At 32.7% G+C, this 22,840-nt stretch overlaps 1 long non-coding RNA gene and 1 pseudogene across 1 annotated transcript in view; one reads left to right on the forward strand and one right to left on the reverse strand.

Moving 5' to 3' along the window:
• LOC140698068 (uncharacterized) overlaps positions 1-22,840 on the forward strand; it is a 218,045-nt gene that overhangs the window by 11,840 nt on the left and 183,365 nt on the right. The gene's annotated exons all lie outside the window — the stretch shown is intronic.
• Positions 10,758-11,681, reverse strand: LOC102543639 (olfactory receptor 5K3-like; annotated as a pseudogene).

Consider the following 22,840-nt stretch of genomic DNA (forward strand, 5'->3'; position numbering starts at 1 on the left):
TCAAACAAGAATCTCATATCCAGTAAATCTATATTTCAAAAATAAATACAAATTGTAAATTGACTCAGATAAACACAGACAGAGACTCTGTTGCTAGCAGATGTACCTTATAGGAACATTTAAAGAACATTTAAAGAAAATTTACAAGCTGAAAGCAAGTAGCACAGGAAGTAATTCAAATCCATGCAAAAAGCCAAAGAGCATTAGTAAAATAAGTAAGCAATTATAATGGTTTAAATGCCTATTTTTTGGTGGGGATGGGCAGGGCAGGAGAAGTAATTTGGTTTATTTATTTTTAGAGGAGGTACTGAGGATTGAACCTGGGAGTTCATGCATGCTAAGCATTTACTCTACCACTTGAGCTATATACCCTTCTCACCTTAAATGCCTGTTTTAATTTTTTTTCTCATGATTCATTTAAAAACCAATTTGCAAAAAATAATATGTGTATAATAAAATCGCAGACTTGTATCATACAGAAATGTAATATGTGTGTAACATATTTACTAATAACTAACAAAGAAGGTTAGTTGTAACAAAATGTATTGGTCTAAGGAAATGTCAACAGATTTGTAAAGTGAAAATTATAATATTGTATATGTCTCAAACATTAATACCTATAATATGTTATAACACTAATACCACAAAATGGAAGAAAGTAAAAAGAGTTCTATAGGTGTAACATTTTTATATATTGCTAGAGTTAAGCTAGTATAAATTGGATGTTGATTCTGGTAGGATGTATGTTTAAACCCTAGAGCAATCACAGAAAACTATACAATATAAATGTGATAAGATATAATATGATATAACATAATATGATATTTAGAAAGAGTGACTTATTAAAGAAATTAAAACGTTACATTAGGAAATACTCGATGAAGCATTAAAAAATTAGATGAAAAAAAGTACATGAGATATACAGAAAACCAAAAGGAAAAAAAGCAGTATTTCTCAAAGCAATATTGAGAAAAAAGAACAAAGCCAGGGGCATCACTCTCCCTAATTTCTAACTATATTACAAAGCTATGGTAATTAAAACAGCATATTGGCATAAAAGAGACACATAAATCAATGGAACTGAATAGAGAGCCCAGAAATAAACCTATGCATTTATGTTATAATTCATTTATGATGAAGGAACCAAGAATATAGAATGGGGAAAGGACAGTTTTTTCAATTACTGTCACTGAGAAACCTGGACAGCCACATAGAAGAGAATAAAATTGGAGCACTATTTTATATCATATAGAAGAATTAACTCTAAGTGAATTAAAGACTTGAACATGGGACCTGACAACACAAAACTCCCAGATGAAAACATAGGTCATAAGCTCCATGACATAAGTCATGGCGAAGATTTTTTAATCTGACACCAAAAGCAAAAGCAACAAAAGTAAAAATAAGCAAGTGGGACTATATCAAACTGGAAAGCTTCTGCACAGCAAAGGAAACCATGAACAAAATGAAAAGGCAACCTACTGAATGGGAGAAGATAATTGAAAATAATATATCTGATAAGGGGCTAAGATCCAAAATATCCAAATATACATATAACTCAATAGCTTAAAAGCGAACAGTCCTTTAAAACAAAGGCCATAATGAAAGACAATGAAGAGCATTATATAATGATAAATGGATCAATACAAGAAGAGGATATTACATTTGTTAGCATAAATGCACCCAGTAATGGAGCCTAAATATATAAGACAAATACTAACAGATATAAAGGGAGAAATTCACAATATCATAGTAGTAGGCTTTTAACACCCCACTGACATCAATGGACAGATCATCTAGACAGAAAATAAATAATGCAACAGAGGTCCTAAATGACACAATAGACACATTGGACCTAAATCATATCTACAGGACACTACATGTAGAAAAGCTGAAAACACATTCATTTCAATTGTGCATGTACCATCCTCTAAGATAGGCCAAATACTAGGTCACAAAACAAGTCTCAACAAGTTTAAGAAGATAAAAATTATTTCAAGCATGTTTTCTGACCAAAATATTTTGAAATGAGAAATCACCCACAGAAAGAAAAAACAGGAAAAGAAGAAACAAATGGAGACTAAATGACATGCTACTCAAAAGCCAAACGTTTAATGATGAAATTAAAAGAGAAATCAGAAAATAATTCAAAACAAATGAAAATGAAAACACAGCTTTAAAAAATCTGTGGAGTGCAGTAAAACCAAATAAGAGGGAAGTTCATAGCAATACAGGCCTTCCAGAATCAAGGAAATCTCAAGTAAACAACCTAACCTACCACCTTAAAGAATTAGAAAGAAAGAATAAACCTGAAAGTGAGCAGAAGGAAGGAAATGATAAAATCAGAAATGAAATAAATAAAATAGAACAGGAAAAAGAATAGAAAAGGTCAGTAAAACCAAGAGCTGTTTTCTGAAAAGAAAACAAAATTAACAAACAATTGTATTCACCAGGTTCACTGAGAAGAGGCAGGACCCAAATAAATGAAATAAGAAATTAAAGAGGAGAAATAACAACTGATACCACAGAAATAAAAACAAATTTATTCTCATACCAAAGCCTGACAAATAAATCATGAGGGAACTCTAAACCAATACGTGTTATGAATATACCTGCAAAATTCTAAAAAAAACTATTAAATCCAGCAACATATAAAAATGATTATACATAACAACCAAGTGAATTTTATTTCATGAATGCAAGGTGGTTTAACCTTCAAAAAAAGGAATCAAATAAAATCATATCAAGAGACAAAAGGACAACTATGTCAGCATCTCCAAAGAGAAAGAAAAATGCTTCACAAAATTTTAACACTCTTCTGTTATAAAAAAAAAAGAAAAAAAGTAGGAATAGAAGAGAACTCATGAATCCTGACAAAAGACGCTTATTAAAAAACTCACAGCTAACATACTCAGTGATAAAAGACAGAAAAGTTTCCTACCAACTTGAGATAAAGATGAGGATATCTGCTCTTGCCATTACTAGTCAACATTGTTGGAATTTCTGTGCAGATCAACTGGGCAAGATATGGAGTGAAAGGCATTCAGTATGGAAAGGAAGAAGTGAAAAATGTACCTGTTTCTGCAGATAACATAATCTTGTACATAAAAAATCCTAAAGAAGCAACTTAAAAAACTGTTAGAACTAATAAACAAGTTGGCAAGCTTGCAGGAAACCAGATTAATATATGTGTATTGATTGTGTTTTGTCCCTTTGCCATGAGCAACCAAAAGAAAATTTTGAAAAGAATCCCATTTTTGGTAGCAACAAAGAGGAAATACTTAGGAACACATCTAAGAAAAGAAGTACAAAACTTATACTGAAAGCTATAATACATTGTTGAAAGAAATTCAAGGATGTAGAAATAAATGGAAAGACATCTTGTGTTCATGGATCAGAAGACTTGATACTGTTAAAATGACAGTGCACCTCAAATTGATCTACAGATGCAAGGTAATAACTGAAAATCCCAGCTTGCTTCTTTATAGAAACTGTTAAGTTAATCCTATAACTCACAGGGACTCCAAACAGCCAATACAGTCTTGAATAAGAAGAATAAAGCAGTGGAACTCATACTTCTGATTTCAAAACTTGTTTGAAACATACAATAATCAAAACAGTTTGGTACTGGCACAAAGCTCAACATTATAGATCAATGGAAAACAGATGAGGTTCCTGAAATGTACCCTCTAATTATGGGCAGTTGATTTTTTGACAAGAAAGCCAGATAATTTAAATGGGGGAAAGAATAATCTCTTCAGCAAATTGTCCTGGGGCAACAAGATATCCACATGCAAAAGAGTGATGTTGAACCTCTGCTTCCAAACCTAAACAAAAGTTAACATATATTGTATTAAATTCCTAAAGAGTGAAAGCTAAATCTATAAAACTCTGAAGAAAAACATAGGTGTAAATATTTATGACATTGTATTGTGCAATTGTTGCTTAAATATGACACCAGGAGCACAGGCAATATGTTAAACAAACTAGACTTCATCAGAATTGAGCCCTTTTTGCTTCAGAGGCTGCCATCCAGAAAGACAACTAACAGAGTGAGAGAAAATATATGGAAATCATAAAATTGAAAATGAACTTGTATGTAGAAAATAGAAAGGACTCTTACAACTCAGTAATAAAATCACAAATTACCCCATGACAGAAATGGCAAAGGATTCTGAATAGTCATTTCTCCAAAGAAGATGCAGGTCAATAGTTCATGACAAGATGCTCAACATTATTAGCCTAGGAAATCAGTGAAACCCACAGTAAGATACCACTTTACATGAAATATAAAGCTGTCATAAAAAAGGCCAACAGTAGTAACAAGTACTGTTGCTGATGTGGCATAATTGGAAGTCTCACACACTCATGTTGGGAATGTAAAATGGTGGAGCTACTTTGGAAAACAGTATAGCAGTTTTTGAAAATGGTACAAAAAATTTACTGTATCTGTGACCCAGCATTTCCACCCCAAGGTATATACACAAGAGAAATGAAAACATATGTCCATACACAAACATATGAATCTTCAGAGCCGCATTATTCATAATTGAAAAACTGGTTCTAACGTTTGTATTGAAAGGCATAAGACAGAAATATCTAATAAAATACTGAAGAGGAAGAAGAATACAATTGAAGGACTCACATTACTTGAATGCAAGCCTGACTCTAGAACTACAGTAATAAATACTTCAGGGAATTTTAGAACGACTAGACACATAGGTCAAGGGAAAATAGCCCAGAAATGATCCAGACAAACACATCTGATCTTTGACAAAGGAGCAAAGGACAATTCAATGAATAAAGGATGGTCTTTTCATAAATGGTCCTGGAACAATTGGACCTCCATCTGCAATAACCTAGGTGCCAACTCTACACATTTTATTAAATTTAACCCCAAATAGACCATAGATCTAAATGTAAAATGAAATGCTATAAAACTTCGACAGGAAAACATGGAAAATTTATGTGGTCTTCTGTATGATGATGAAATTTAGATACAAAACAAAAAACACAGTCTATGAAAGAAAAAACTAAGTTTAAGTTATAATAAAATTAATGACTTCAACTCTATGAAAGATACTTTTAAAGTATTAACAGACAAACCAAGGACTGTGAGAAAATATTTGCAAAATATTCTGATAAGGGACTTTCATAAAAATATACAAATGCTGAAAAATCAACAAGCAACTCTCCAATTTAAAAAAATGGGCCAAAGATCTGAAGAGACATCTTACCAAATATGAAGTACAGATGAAAAACAAGCATGTGAAAGGTATTCAACAATTATTTGTCATTAGAGAATTTTAAGTAAAAGCATTAATGTGATACCTAAAAGAATGATTAAAATAGAAAGAAATGTCAACCACTGACAAGAATGTAAAACAGCAAAAAATACACACATATCACTCTGCCAGTTGTGTGGGCCTTGAAGCAAAGACAATGCACAAGCAGGTAGCATACCTACTGCCTGTATCATGGTTTCTAATATCGTTATCCAATAATAGGGACTAGAGGTTTTTGGAGAAATGTCTGATTCTAGGACTAGAGCAGGAATTATATAAGATGACCCTGGAGCATCTTGTAATGCCAGAGAGTTAAAAACAAAAACAACAACAAAAAGCTAAACAAACAAAAACTACCGCATATACACTGTGGATAGGTGTATGTCAAAGGGATACTGGAGCCAAAGGAAACAGCTCCCAATGGTCAAAGCTAGAATGATTTGAGCAAAAAAAAAAAAAGGTAGTACTTGATTATGTCTCAAGTAAAAAAATAAATATCCATGCATCTGTAGTAATGTAAATAAATGATTGAACATACAATACATTAGGTGAATAGAAAAATCTCCTGTGCAGAATTCCAACTAATTTAAGTAGATATTTTGCCCCAAGTACGTGGTGCATACCTAGCTCCTCTCTACGTGTGGGCTGTGCATACTGACTTCCTGAAATATAAGACACAGGAAAGAGAAGAAAGAGTAACTTTAGAGAAGTTTAGAAGTAACTTTTGAAGAAAGAGTGGAGAAACCTGGCAAACAGTCCCTTAGCCTTGTGGTCAAAGTCATCAAGAGTTACAAGTCATAAAGGTAGTATTTATCGCTGAAATAATATGGTGAAAATGACAAGTTATCCCTGTGCTCTTCCTTCCAAAACCTCACCTCCGTCTAATCGTATGTAAAACATCAGGGAAATCTCAGCTGAGGGACAGTCTACAAAATGTGCAATTAGTATTCCTCAAAACTTACAAGGATATGAAAACAAAGAATGTCTGAGAAACTGTCAGCTCAGAGAAGCCTAAGGAGTAATGATGACTGAATACAATGTGCTATCCTGAATGGGATTCTGGAGCAGGAGGCTATGAGGTTAAAAAACAATGGAAATCTGCATAGAGTACAGAGTTCATCATAATGTATCCTTACTGGTTCTTTAAGTATAACTAAGGTACCATACTAATGTAAGACATTAATGATATGGGAAAATGGGTGTGTGATATATGGGAACTCTCTATCTTTGTTATTGTCTACAAATCTAAAACTGTTATAAAATTTAAAAAATGTATTTAAAGAAAACGGCTTTGAGTTAAAGCTCTTCTTTTCAGAATGAAGCCAGGTGATACACTGGAGGGAAAATAACCACCAGTTTTCCACCCTCAACTATAGTAATTGATTCAAGGAAAGATTGTGATTAGATGCTCAAAACATTTATGCAAAGTTATTAATGAACAGGAAATTCACATGGTTCAATGTATCACACTACACATGAGATTTTAATTAGCAAGGAAGCAAGTTATCTTTACCGTGGAAATATCTGATAGATATTGCCTTAACCAAGTTATCGAAGTCAGCATCCCCAGTAACAAGACAACTTGATGTTAACAGAGCTCATGAAGCAAGAAGGAAAACATATTACACCTATTATTGCTGAAATATTTAATTGTAATTAATCATGAGGGAACATTATAAAATAGCAGATTGTGGGATATTTTACATGACATCTGACCTGAATATTTGAGAATTTAAATGTCATGAAAGGAAAAAAAATGCAGGAGATCCTTCTTGATTAAAAGAGACTAGATAATAATAAAAACTGAATGTACATAGTGGTTTCTAATTGAATTCTTGATTAAGAAAATAAATCACTATAGAGGCTAATTTTGGCAAAATTGGAAAAAATTGATTGTGAACTTTTTATTATTAGGTGATGTTAAATTTCTTGGTGATAATGATATTCTGATAATGTAAGAAATGTCTTTGTTCTTTTGAGATGTATGTTGAAGTATTTATAGGGAAACTGCTATTCATCATGTACACGCATACACATGTATACAAATTAAGTGGATTAATTGCACTAAATTTATAACAATTTTTAAATCTTAGTTTAAAAAATACATGGATATTTTCTCAGTTTTTCTTTAGGTTTGAAACTTTTCAAAATACATTTGAAGGAAAATGTCATTAATCCACATCTTTCTTGAATCTCTCCTCCATTCCTCTGCCCACTTAACAGCTTAACTTCTTGAAACTTATCCTCTCATGCCACTTGTTCTTCTTTATGCTATGTTATATATATAGTACAAATTAGTGGTTAAGAACATGGAATCTGGAGCCAGATAGCCTGGGTTTGGTTCCTGAACTTTACCTTAGTATTTCTGTGGGTAAATTATGGAACATCTCTGCCCCTCATATTTTTAGAGTGCAATTATGGGAAATTAAAATAATGCAGCAAAAGTAAAAACAAATAAATGTGCTGAATAGTTGAATGGATGCAGGTGAAAAGTTAAAGAATGAGGATTAATTTAAAATAGATAAAAAACAAATTTCTTGTATATAGCACAGGGAACTATATTCAATATCTCGTAGTAACCTGTAATGAAAAAGAATATGAAAATTAATACATGTATGCATATGTATGACTGAAACATTATGCTGTACACCAGAAATTATACCTGATGATGCTTCAATTAAAAAATGAGAGATAAAGCAGGAGACATGTATATTTCAGTTAATATTTATTCATTTGCAAATAAAGCATCTTTTTCAAACAAGCTTAAGCAGTAAGAAGATCTGTTGGATTGTAAACCAGAGGAATAGTTTATTCCAGTGACTCTGGGTCTGTTTCTCCATGATTCCCTCAGTTATGCCCTTCTTCATATATTGACTTCATCTCCAGGCTGCTTCCCCTCTAAATGGCAAGATTGGCATAGATTGTGCCAGATTTCATATCCACACACCATGAAATTCAGAGGGAGAAACTGCTACCTATTTTGTGGATCTTTTCAAATAAAGGATACATATTTCCCAGAAACTTTCAGAAAATCACTTCTTTTGTCTCATTGGACCCAAATAAATCACACATTCTTCCCTTAACAGACCTCTGGGATTCAGTGTTGCCAAGGATTGGGGTGGGTGGTGCAGAAATACTTAACAAAAATTGTGATACCCTTAGAAAAGGGAAACAAAATCTATGCATGCAAGTCTGAAAACTAAAAATATCCAGTAAAATAGAGGGTGGATACAGAATGTGCAACATTTATGTAACTCAGAGCTCCTCCAAATTTTTGGTATCTAAATTCCCTTTTGCTCATAAAATGTCTTAGGACCATAAAGAGTTTTGTTTATGTGGATTAAATCTATCGATATTTATAATGTTAGTGATTAAAACCAAGAAATTAAAATATATGTATTTATGAATTCATTAAAAATAAAAATAATAAGCCTATTACATAATTACTTAATTATATTAACACTTATTGAAGGGAACGTTTATTGAATGGCCAACTGTGTCAGGTTCCTTATTAAGTATTGGTGATATGAAATCAGTTATGACATGTTTCATACTCACAGGAAGAGATAGATCTTCATTTTATTATCCAACAGTTACAATTTCTTACTTTTTTCTTTGAATGTTGCTTTTATCTGTGCACTCCTCTCCTTTTAGAGTATTCTTCAGTTTCAGTTCTCCTTATCTAATGCATGAAGAATTGAATTTAGTTTCCTTGCTTCAGGGCTTTCCAATCAATTACTAGATCAGGCTTCTGAAAGATATGTATTTCTTTGTTCCAGGAAGACTTTAGTTTTTGATGCTTCTAAGATAAATTTAGATTTCTTAAGGTGGCATTTAAGAAGACTTTAGTTTTTGATGCTTCTAAGATAAATTTAGTTTTCTTAAGGTGGCATTTAAGAGACTCAGTAACCTGATTTGCTTTTAACTTTTACCCCCACATTCACCAACAGCTCTCGCTGTTAGGTTTGTCCACTTTCTGACTTTGTGCCATTGCTCCTGTCCCTCATCCCCGACTCCCAGTGCCACACTCATTGCCATAAACATTGACTCTGGTCATACCCATTCCTATTGTTCTCCAAATACCAATTTTATTTTTAAAGGCACAGTTTACTTCTGAGGCTACTTAAGACCTAAATACTCCAGGCTACAAGGACCTCCATTTTCTGAACTCCCGAGCATGTGAGGAAAAAGCAGTATTGATTCAAATTCTAGCTCAGTCTGGATGACCTGGATGAACTTGGGCAAGTTCCTCAATATTTCCAAGTATGAGTCTTTGTTGAAAAGGGTGAAAAATTATGTGTATTAAATTGGTAGGTAATATATATGAAAAGTCTAGATTAGTGCCTAACAGATGGTAGGTTCTGAGTAAATTTTTTCTTTCATACTTGCACATATAAGGATCAATAAATATTTTTTGTTTAGATATTTAAATTTTTACTATATTCTGCCTGATTTATTCTTGAATAGTACCTGCAACTTTTTGCTAGTGCTCAGCATATGTTAGTACTTTTCATTGGAATCAGGTTAATGGTATTTCTAATTCTAGGGATGTCCATATAAATAGAATTATCTTCAAACTACAGATTGATAAATCACCAATGTACAGAGACTTTTTCAGTTTATATATATATTTTTAAAGATTATTTTCCATTGTAGGTTACTACAAAATATTGAATATAGTTACCTATGCTGAACAGTAAATCCTGTTGCTTATCTAATTTACGTATAGTAGTTTGTATTTTTTAATCCCATACTCCCAATTTATCCCCCCCTTTCCCTTTTCATAATTATAAATTTGTTTTCTATTTCTGTGAGTCTGTTTCTGCTTTGTATATAGATTCAGTTGTCATTTTTTTTAGATTCCACATGTAAGTAATATCATACAATACTTGTCTTTCTCTGACTAATTTCACTTAAAATAATATTTTCTAGGTCCATCCATGTTAGTGCAAGTGTCAGTGGCATGTCACTATAAATGGCATTATTTCATTCTTGTTTATGGCTGAGTAATATTCTGTTTTGTGTGTGTGTGTATACACACATATAACAATTCTTCTTGGACAAATTGTCTGTTGCTACATACTTGGGCTGCTTCCATGACTTGGCTATTTTAAGTAGTGCTACTGTGAACATTGGGTTGCATGTATCTTTTGGAATTAGAATTTTCATCTTCTTGGATATATGCCCAGGTAGGATTGCTGAATCATGTATTACCTCTATTAATTATTTAGTAATCTAGTAATTATTTAGTTCACCTATGGTGGAACCCTAGTAGCTTAGATTTTGTAATACATTTTAGCAGAATCTCTCCTTTCTGAACTTATGTATTTGACTCATACACCATCATGTTTTAGAAATTTAATACTTTATGTGCAAAGTGGCCATCTCCCACTTTCCCAGTATTTCTTGAGTTTGAAAAAGGATCTTTATTAAAATCATTTATCCATAGGAAGTGATACTTGTTTTAGAATATTATGTTATCTTCCTGATTTTTCATAACATTTATTACTTCCTTGTTTCTTAGACTGTAAATAAAAGGGTTCAATAAAGGAATCACTAGAGTATAAAAAATAGCAACGGGTACATCTTTATCTTCTACATTAACTGAATTTGGTTGAATGTACATGAAGACAAGAGAACCATAGAATATTGAGACAGAGAGAAAGTGGGATGCACAAGTAGATAAGGCTTTGCCTTTTCCCTCTTTGGATTTCATTTTGAAAATTGTGAAAAGGATGAAAAGGTAAGAGACTATTACTATGGTAATAGTAAAAGTCTGAACTGACCCCGCAAGGATACATATCATCAATTCATTGATATAAGGGTTAACACAGGAGAGTCTGTATAATGGAAGAACATCACAAAAAAAGTGATTGATTTGATGAGACCCACAGAACCTTAACCTAAATAGAAGGCCTATGTGAATTATGGAGTGCAGGTTTCCAGCTATGTAGATCCCTGTTGTCATCTGAATGCAGAGTTTCTTTGACATCATGGTGTGGTACTGCAGTGGGTTACATATAGCCACAAAACGATCATAGGCCATTGATGCCAGGAGAAAGCAATCTGCAGTTTCAGCAAGACAGAGAAGATAAGATTGTGCCATGCATTCATAGAGGGAAATCATTCTGTCCTTAGAAAAGAAATTCTGTAACATCTTGGGAGTAATGGCACAGGAACAGCAGGAATCCATCAGAGCAAGGTTACCAAGAAAGATGTACATTGGTGTGTGAAGACGATGCTCCATAAATATCAATGCCACCAGGCCGAGATTCCCCACCATAGTGATCAGATAGATGGTGAGGAACACCAGAATAGAAGAGTCCTCAGCTCTGGGTGATCTGTAAATCCTACAAGGATAAATTCAGTTGTCAAAGAGTGGTTATTCTCCATCATCTTTATGCTGTCTGTTGAGATAGAAATTATGGACATGTAAGATCTAAATTAGAATATATATAATTTTCCCTTTAAATTTTTCTTTTTACAACAAAAATAGTTTCTCCTCCACGCTTCTCTTCTTGTCTCCTGTGATACAGTCAAAAAACTCTAGGGTACATTTGTTCTCCTAACATGTCAGATTCTATGACCTCAACTCTGTTAACTCAGAATTCACAAGACTATTTTGAGATTCATAAGGAGGATTCTTCCATTACCTTTATGAATTTATACAAGTATAGTGAATAAATATAGGGTACTCATACTTGCTTTACTGTTCCTAAATAATGCCGATTTTAGTTTTTATATTAAAGATCCTTAAAATAAATTTTATATCAATTTTCCTACATATAGTTTTTCATTGAGCATAAAGTTCATATACTCTCCCAGTGGTGTGAATGTTTGAAAATATTATACTACAAATATGTTAAATTTATACCTTAGGAATTTCATGAAATTGACTAAGGATTAATGAGAGGACTAGTCAGTTTTAAAGAAAGTAAACTCAGAGAGCTAAAGAATTAAATATCCATTGATTATTACCTCTTTCATCCCTTTTCTCAGTGTTGTACCCATTTCTTTAAAGACTAACTTTGTGCATGCCATTATTCCTATTGATTTTTGCCATATATTTGGATCCTTTCTTCCTTTATGTAAAGCTTAGTGTATATGTATAATGGTACTTAATAAAGTTTTAACCAAATGCCCAAGATCACTCTGCTTTACAATTTCTCTACTCTAAATCATTCTTTATGTACCCAACACAGTTTGCAATGGCTGTTGTACAATCCACAGTGCTTTTTTTCATATGTGCACACACAATTTCCTTTTTATACTATAGGGATTTTGAGGTTAGCTGTGACTTCATGCTTCTTGTAACAGCTATACTCTGCTCTGGGGAAAAAGCAGTACTGATTCCAGTCCTACCTCCACCCCAGTGACCTGGGATGTGTGAACTTGTTTTCAGTATCCTACCAAGAAACCTTAGTGACTTTTTTCGTGGTCCTCACAGGGATCCTTATTGACCTCTTCTGCAAATTGAGTCTGTTAATTTTGACAGAAATATCAAAAATCTATTCATAATTCATCATTAAAAAAATTAAGGATTAATATCCAAAATATTTAAGAAACTCAGACAACTCAATGCTAGATGTATAAACAATGAATTTCAAAATGGGCTGAGGAACTAAAAGGAACTTTTCCCCAGAAAACATCCAAATGGCCAACAGACACATGAAAAGATGTTCACGTTAGTAATCATTGAGAAAATGCAAACTAAAACCATGATATATCACCTCACATTTGTAAGAATACCTGTCATCAAAAAGACAAAATATTACAAGTGTTGCTGAGAATATGGAGGAAAAACACTGTTGGTGGGAATTTAAATTGATTTAGTCAGTATGGGTAGCAATATGGAGGTTCCTCAAGTAATTAAAAATAGAACTAGTATATGTTCTCACATTTCCACTTTTGGGTATGTACTCAAAGGAATTGAAAACAGATTATCAAAGCGATAGCTGCACTCCTGTGTTGGAGCAGCATTAGTCACAGTAGCCAAGATAGAGAAGCACCTAAGTGCCTATCATAGGACGAATGGATGAAAGTACACATTCAGCCATGAGAAAGAAGGATATCCTTCCATTTGTGACAACATGGGTAGACCTCGAGGATGTTATGCTAAATGAGAGAGGTCAGACAGAGAAAAACAAATACTGTATGATGTAACTTACACGTGGATCTGAAAAAGCCAAGCTCATAAAAACAGAGTAAAATGCCAGAGGTGGAGGAATTGGAATGATGTTTGAGGACATAAACTTGCACCTAATAGATCTGTCTGTAGATCTAACGTGAATTATACTCAATATAGACAACAATATTTTATTATAATCATCAAAATTCCTAAGAGACAAGATCTTAATTATTCCCGCTACAAAAAAGAAATGACAATATATTGCATGATAATGTGCTAACTCATGCTACTATAGCAGTCGTATTGCCATATACCAATGTATCAACTGAACATGTTTAATACCTTAAACTTACACAATGTTATATGTCAAATATGTTTCAATATCAGATATATTTCAATGATGTATTTTTTAAATAAAAAATGTGGTATCTTTTATATGAATTGACTCATCTATTATTTTTCTGTTTCTAAGAAAATCATGTAAGATTTTCTGAAGTATGTTACAGTAGATTCAAAGCTAATAAAAGTAAGCTTGCCTTTATACTTTAGTTTTCCAGCACTTTCAAAAAGGAAATACCATTTAAATATTAATCCAGCTTTTGAAAACACATTTTGTCTTCCTTTAAATGGCTATCTTTTACTGTTATTTAGTGATCCAGTAGGAATAAAGACTGATGTGTTTAGTCATACTAATTCTGTGGTCAAAATGGATTTATTTTTTCATATCAAAATAAAGGCCCTTTGTTGAAAATTTTATTTATTTGTTTAAAAATAGGACATATAACTGTTTATTCAGCCTAGCTAGAAAAAACGTTCCATATAAGTGCCTGAATTATTTAACAGAATTACTTGTGTCCCTACCTTTGTATTTTGAAGTTCTTAATCAGAAAAGTTCAGAGTGAATTGAAGTGTCAATCTCATCCTACTTTTTCCCCAGAGTTTGGGAAAAGCTGGAAAAATAATGGAGTAGTTGAAATCTAACAACAATAAAAAATGCTTAATTCCTTTGATAAGTAAATATTCATGAATACTAATACTCAAAGTGAAAAATAAATTAGAGTACCTGCCTTACTTAGATTTCACTGAAAAGAGTTTTGTAACACCTCTTGTTTGATTTATGGTGTTAGGTTAGGTCTCACAGAATTTCAGAATATAAACCTTCGTTTTTAAAACATTTGGGATTAAAAGAATGAAAATATGGGTGACTACAAATAGGTCAGAGACAATAATTATGTTCCTTACTGTGCTAATTTAAAATTTTCTGTTAAATCCTAAGGGGTTTCCTGGCACTGACATCAATGTATTTCTGTAGGGAGATTCAATACCAGCACATATAAAGATGCCCTGTGAGACAGTGAGGTTAAAGCAAATTATAAGTAGAATATAAAAAAATAAAACAAATTAATGAATATACTAAACAGAAACAGACTCACTGATGTAGAGAACACTAGTAGTTACCAGTGGTAGAGGAAATGGCATGATTAAGATAGGGTTAAAGGATTAACTATGTATAAATAAGCTATAGTGATATATTGTACTACACAGGGAATATAGGCAATATTTTATAACAACTTTAAATGGAGTATAATCTATAAAAATAATGACTCACAATGTTGTACACATGAAATTAACATAATACTGTACATCAAACAAACTTCCATAAAAAAAGGAATTAAAGAGAATTGAATAGTATGGAAAATTAGCAAGGATGATACATCACACAAATCATTGGATGCACTGAAGGAAAATAACGATGAAACAAAAATAATATTTAAAATTATAATCTATGGAAATTTGGAGAATAACAAAAGACTTTACTATATATTTTGAAACACTCTTGTGATACTTGGTTCACAATTAGGAAGTCTAAGATATGTCCTAGTAAAAGTGAAAGTATTAATCTTCAGGTTAAAGAAAAATGACCTGCACCTCCATGTGGAAAGGCAGTTTCACTTCCAAAGAAATGAAATCAAGACAAAAAGTGTATGTCGGTGTGTGTGTGTATGTAATGTTTTGTGTGTATGTTACTACTGAAGTAGTTTTCTTAATATTTGAAAAGATTCAGAGGAAATATAGACCAGAACCTAGTGAACTAGGCTTACAGGGCCTACCTGAAAAAGTGTCTGATTTTCATTATGAGTCAGGAAATACACAAAATTAGCCCAGACATCTTTTCTTTTTTAATTTAAGTATAGTTGATTTACAGTGTTGTGTTAGTTTCTGGTGTATAGCATAGTGACTATATATATATATATATATATATATATATATATATATATATTCTTTCTCATTATAGGTTATTACAAGTTATTGAATATACTTCCATGTGGTATGCACTGTGACCTTGTTGTTTATCTATTCTGTATATAGTAGTTTGTATCTGCTAATTCCAAACCTCCCAGTTTATCTTCCTCCCTTCCCCTTTGGTATCCATAAGTTTGTTTTCAGCTATACTTGAATGAAATTTAAAAAAATAGAAAAACAACAAAAACAAAAACCCCTCAACTTACAAAACAGAAACAGATTCACAGACATAGAAAAGAAACTTATGATTACCAGGGAGGGAAGGGCATGGAAAGGAATAAATTGGGAGTTCGAGACTTGCAGATACTAATATATATAAAATAGATGAATAGCAAGTTTATACTGTATAGCACAGGGAACTATATTCAATATCTTCTAACTTATGGTGACAAAGAATATGAAAACGAATATATGTATGTTCCTATAAGACTGAAGTATTATGCTGTACACCAGAAATTGACACAACATTGTAAACTGACTGTACTTCTATAAAAATATAAAAAAGAAAAAAAAAGAACAAAGATCCCACAGTGCCGGCCTTCCAAGTATTCAAGAAAAAGTGAAAATCTGGATTTTGAATATGAAATTTACAGATTAAAAGATTTTTTTAATTGAAGAATACATTTAAAAAAAAGAGTGAGATATCCCCTTACACTTGTGTCAGAATGTCTACCATCAAAAAGACCACAAATAACACATGTTAGCAAGGATGTGGAGAAAAGGGAACCCTTGTACACTATTGGTGGAAATGTAAATTGGTGCAGCCACTCTGAAAACAGTATAGAGATTTTTCACAATACTAAAAATAGAAGTACCATATGATCCAGCCATTCCACTGCTGGGTATATATCTGATGAATACAAAAACACTAATTCAAAAATATACATCATACCAATTTTAATAGCAACATGGCTACTTATAGTAGTCAAGATATGGAAGCAACCTAATTGTCCATCAGCAGCTGAAAGGATAAAGCATATGATGTATGTACACACACACACACACACACACACACACACACACACACACACACACACACACACAATGGAATATTATTCAGCCATAAAAAAGAGTGACATTTTGCTGTTTGCAACAATATAGATGGACCTGGATGGTATTATTCATAGTGAGACAAATCAGAGAAGAGGAAAATACTGTATGTTGTCATTTATATGTGGACTCTAAAAAATAAAACAAATTAATGTGTATAACAAAACAAAAACAGATTCACTGATTTAGATAGCATATTTGTTTGTACTGTTGAGGAAAGGGGAGGAAAAAGGGGCAAGCCAGGGATAGGTGATTAAGAGGTATGGACCATTATGTGTAAAATGAATAAGCTACAAGATATATTGTACAGCACAGAGAATATAGCCAATATCTTATAACGTATACATTATAATCTGTAAAATATTGAATCACTATGTTGTACACCTGAAACTAATACAATATTTAAGAAGGAATAAAAAGAATAAGAGACAGAGCATATGATAGTATGGCAAATTAGCAAGGGGGATATACCCCACAAAAATTGGAGCCCCTAAAGGAAAATAATAATGTAACAAATTTATATTTAAAACTGTAATTTAAGGAAATTTGGGGATTGACAGAAGACTTTAATGTACATTTTGAAACATATTCATACTTGACCTAGAAAAAGTAACCCTAAGATATGTCTTAGTAAAAGTAGAAGTATTAGTCTTCAAGTTAGATAAACACGATCCACACCTATGTAGAAAGGCAATCTCACTTCCAAAGGAAGGTAATGAAAGCACAAAGTATATGTGTGTCTTTGTATGTGCTTGTATAATGTTTTGTGTGTATGTTACCATTTGAGTAATTAAATATTTTTTGTATTTGAAAAGAATCAGATATACAGACCGGAATCTAGTGAACTAGGCTCCTAGGGCCCCCGTGGAAAACTAATTCCCATTCTGAGGCAGGAAATGTGCAAAATTAACATAAACATCTTACACCAGAGAACAGAAAATGTATCACAGACTACTGTGGTCATATCAGAAGGATTTAGGAACCATGCTAAGGTTTTTGAGTTGAAGTCCTGCTCACCAAAGATAAGACAATTTTGGCATTAAAATGAATAGTAAGGATAAGTAATTAAGATACAATATATTAAAATCAATGAGTTCATAATGATAATTTTAATATGTCAATCTTCATAGGATATTAGGAAAAGAACTTATTATTCTAAAAACTGGTAATTAGATTTTATTCCGCTTTTCTTATGTGAATTATACCTGTTATGTACCCTCAGGTTTGACTTTGTTGAGGAAGTAAAGATTTGAATCTTCAGAGTGAAAGAAAGTAAGAGGAAAAGAACAAAGGAAGGAGGGAGTTACGTAGGGAGAGGAGAGATAAGAGAAAAGGAGATGGGTGGAAGGGGAGTCAAGGAGAGAGGAGAGAAGCATGAAAAAAGGATGGGAAGAGATGGAAAAGAAATGGAGAGGAATGGGTAAGAAAAAGGATGGAAAAGTGAAGGGGTGGAAAAGGGAAGAGATGGAAAAGGTAGGAAAAAGAAAATATGTATGAAGTATGAGTATGAAGGGAAAATGCCTTCAACATTCAAAATGAAAAATACTTCAAATCTAGGATTCTATGGAAATCAAACTATTAATCATGAATGAGGAAAGAACAAAGATTATTTGTAGCACATCTAGACTGCAAAATTTGTCTGCCAAAGAGACAATCAAGATTTGTTAGCAAAGTTAGAGAATAAACCATGAAGAGCAATATAGAGAGTTTGGAAACAGGAGTATCCAGCACAGGGAGTCAGCAAAGGAAGGTCTCAGCAGGACAGCTGAGTGCCAGGCCCAGAGGGCAGCCTCTCCAGGCAGGAGCAGGAGGATGGAGGGCACCAGGAGAAAGTCTCTAGGATAAAAAAAGAACAAAAGATTATATAATAAAGTTGGGTTTTTAAGGAACATATCTGATAGACACATGATGGATCTAACTGAGCAAATGGAGTTTTTATTAACTTAGAAATAATGCCACAGTCATACAGGAAAGAAAATATAAGCATAGCTATGAAAAGTATTTGCACATCCCTAATAAAAACTGAGTATCAAATTATCAAAAATATTCATATACTGTCAAAGGTGAGAGAAATATGGAGGTGTTTAAAAAATAGGTATTCATCAACCATAATAGATTAATGTCTACAATTGATATTAAGAAATATAAAGATAAATTTTCATGGAAATAGCTAAAATTTAGGCAGTTGTTTACCTGAAAATGCATATTCTTGAAGGGCAGGATGTTACTCATTTTAGAATTTAACTGTTAGTAATATTTAAAAATTATTTTCTGAATGATGATTAAGAAGACAAGGACAGCAGTAAGGGAGACCAGTCTTAGCTATTAATACTGTTTGGGTGAGAGATGATGGCAACATGGAATTATGTGAATTCATGTAAATGGAGAAATTTGGGCACATTTCAGATAGTTCAGAAACAGTTAACAGTTCTTGTGAAAGTTCGGATGGGATAGCAGGAGATGGCGGATGACCTCTAATTTACTCAGCTGGTGGGAGTGGCAGAAATCAAGACTGACAAGACTTGGGAAAACCATTTTTGTTGGACAGTTTGAGAGTTGCTGTTTGATCATAATAAATTTGAGATGGTCTTTGAGGTGTTCAGATAACACTGTCCTGCTTGGCAGTTCAGTGCATAAGTCTGGAGATTAGAGGAGTTGTAAGAGTTGGAAATATACATTCTGAATCATCTTCGTATTGATGGTTTTAAAAGTCTAAAAATAGGTGGAGTCATTTAAAAGAATAGGAAGAATAGAATAGAGACTCTTACAGCTGAATCTCATAGAATCCTAACATTTAGACTGCATAGAGGCTGAAGAGTCTTCCCCAATTATAATACTTACTACTGTTTAGTTTAACAGCATTTAAAAATTTCTCTCTTCCCTACTAAAATGTAAGTTTATGGGTTGGGACTGTCATGGTTTTGTTGTGCAGATTACATAGGCTTGAAGTAGGCCTTTCTGTTTATGCATGTGCATATGAGTGTATGATTGTGCATGAGCAAAATGGAGGCATAATAAATCAATGAATAAGAGAAGAGTTAGTTAATAAACGCTTTTGGAATGACTGGTTAGCTATAAAAAAAATCAAACTAATTCTCAGTTTATTGCATTCTAAAAACAATTCCAGTTGAGTATAAGTGCTATGTAAAAAAAGTTTAAGCTATGGAAAAAGAAAAAAATACAAATTATGTTTATAAAGTATCTCTGAAACTGGGGGGAGTCTCACGAATTTTAACACAAATGGAAGCAGTAACTAATTAACTAATTGACCTAAAAGTGGAATTGCTGGATCATAAAGTAATTGTTTTTAATTTTTAAATAAATTTCCATACTTCTTGATAGTGACTGTTCCAATTTACATTCCCACCAACATGATACAAGTGTTTCCTCTTCTCTATGTCTCACCGATACTTGTAATTCTTGGATTTTTGATAATAGCCATTCTAACAAGTATGGAGTTATAACACATTGTGGTTTGATTGTGGCATTTCCCTGATAATTAGTGATATTGAGCACCATTTCATGTTTTGTCTTGTTTAGCACCATTTCATGTTTTGTCTTGTTTAGCCAACTGTTATGTCTTCATTGGAAAAACATCTGTTAAAGTCCTCTGCCCATTTTTTTAATGATTGTTTGGTTTTTCACTACTGAGTTGTATGAGTTCTTTATATGTTTTGCATATTAACCCTGCACCAGATACATGATTTGCAAATATTTTCTCCCATTTAGTAGGTTGACTTTCTATTTTGTTGATGGCTTTCTCTGCTATGCAGGTGTTTTATAGTTTAATTTAGTCCCACTTGTTTAGTTTTGCTTTTGTTGTACTTTGCTTTTAGTGTCAAATCCAAAAAATCACTATGAAGATCAATGTCAGGAGCTTACTGCTTATACTTTCTTCTAGGAGTTTTATGGTTTCAGGTTTTATATTCATTTCTTTAAACTATTTCAAGTAAATTTTTTGTATGGTATAAGATAGTGGTCCACCTTCATTCTTTCCCATGTTGCTGTCCAGTTTTCCCAGCACCATTTATTGAAATGACTGAGCTTTCCCCATCTTATACTTTTGGTCCCTTTGTTTTAAATTAATTGATTTTACATGAATGGGTTTGTTTGTGGACTCTCTGTTTTGACTTGTGTCTGCTTTTATGCCATTAATATGCTTTTTGATTACTATAGCATTGTACTGTATATTTTCTAATAAGGAAGCATGGTATGTCCACCTTCATTCATTCTCAGGATTGCTTTGGACACTTGAAGTCCTTTATGATGTCATATGCATTTTAGGATTGTTTGTTTCTTGAAAAATTCCATTGGAATTTTTAATAGGGATTGCTTTGAATCTGTAGGTTGCTTTGGGTAGTATGGGACATTTCAACATTAATTTTTCCAATCTGTGTTCCTTGAGCATTTTTCCATTTATTTGTGTCATCTTTAATTTTCCCCCAGTTTCTTATAGCTTACATTTTATAGGTCTTTTACCTCCTTGCTTTAATTGATTCCTAGGTCTTTTATTCTAGATATTTTGTAATGCAGTTGTAAATGAGATATTTTTCTTAATTTTTCTTTCTTTTATATGTTAATAGTGTGTAGAAATACAACTGATTTTTGTATATTGATTTTGTATCTTGCAGTGATACTGAATTTGCTTATTATTTCTAAAAGATTTTATGTCGGGTCTTTGGTGATTTCTATATATAAGATCATGTTTTCTGCAAACAATAGCATTTTAAGTACTTCTTTTCAGATTTGGAGTCTGTCTTTCTATTTTCTTTTATTTTTCCTTATATATTTTTTTATTGAAAAATAGCCATTTTACAATGTTGTGTCAATTTCTGGTGTACAGCACAATGCTTCAGTCATACATGAACATACATATATTCATTTTCATATTCTTTTTTCACCATAAGTTACTACAAGATATTGAATATAGTTCCCTGTGCTATGTAGTATAAATTTGTTGTTTATCTATTTTATATATAGTAGTTAGTATCTGCAAATCTTGAACTCCCAAGTTATCCCTTCCTCCTCCCTTCCCCCTGCCCAGTAACCATAAGTTTGTTTCCTATATCTGTAAATCTGTTTCTGTCTTGTAAATAAGTTCATTTGTCTTTTTTAAAATTCCATGTATAAGTGATATCATATGGTATTTTTCTTTCTCTTTCTGAATTACTTCACTTAGAATGACATTCTCCAGGACCATCCATGTTGCTGCAAATGACATTATTTTATTCTTTTTTATGGCTGAGTAGTATTCCATTATATAAATACAACACAACTTCTTTATCCGGTCATCTGTCAGTGGACACTTAGGTTGTTTTCAAGTCTTGGCTATTGTAAACAGTGCTGCTGTGAACATTGGGGTGCATGTATCTTTTTGAATTAAGGTTCCCTCTGGATATATGCCCAGGAGTGGGATTGCTGGATCATATGGTAAGTCTATTTATAGTCTTCTGAGGAATCTTTGTGCTGTTTTACACAACGGCACCAAACTACATTCCCACCAACAGTGTAGGAAGGTTCCCTTTTCTCCACACCCTTTCCAGCATTTATCATTTGTGGACTTTTGAATGATGGCCATTCTGACTGGTGTGAAGTGATACCTCATTGTAGTTTTGATTTGCATTTCTCTGATAATTAGCGATATTGAGCATTTTTTCATGTGCCTATTGGCCGTTTGTATGTCTTCATTGGAGAATTGCTTGTTTAGGTCTTCTGCACTTTTGGATTGGGCTTTTTGTTTTTTTCTTACTGAGCTGTATGAGCTGTTTATATATTCTGGAAATCAATCCCTTGTCAGTCTCATCTTGCAAATATATTCTCCCATTCCATATGTTGTCTTTTTGTTTTGCTTATGATTTCCTTTGGTGTGCAAAGCTTGTAAGTTTAATTAGGCCCCATTTGTTTATTTTTGCTTTTATTTCTATTGTTTGGGTAGATTGCCCTAGGAGAACATTGCTGAGATTCCTGTCATATAATGTTTTGACTGTTTTCTTTAAAGGTTTATATTGTTTTGTCTTACGTTTAAGTCTTTAAGCCATTTTGAGTTTATTTTGGTGTATGGTGTGAGGGAGTG

The sequence above is a fragment of the Vicugna pacos genome, chromosome 1 (assembly GCF_048564905.1).
Source record: "Vicugna pacos chromosome 1, VicPac4, whole genome shotgun sequence".
NCBI lineage: Eukaryota > Metazoa > Chordata > Mammalia > Artiodactyla > Camelidae > Vicugna > Vicugna pacos.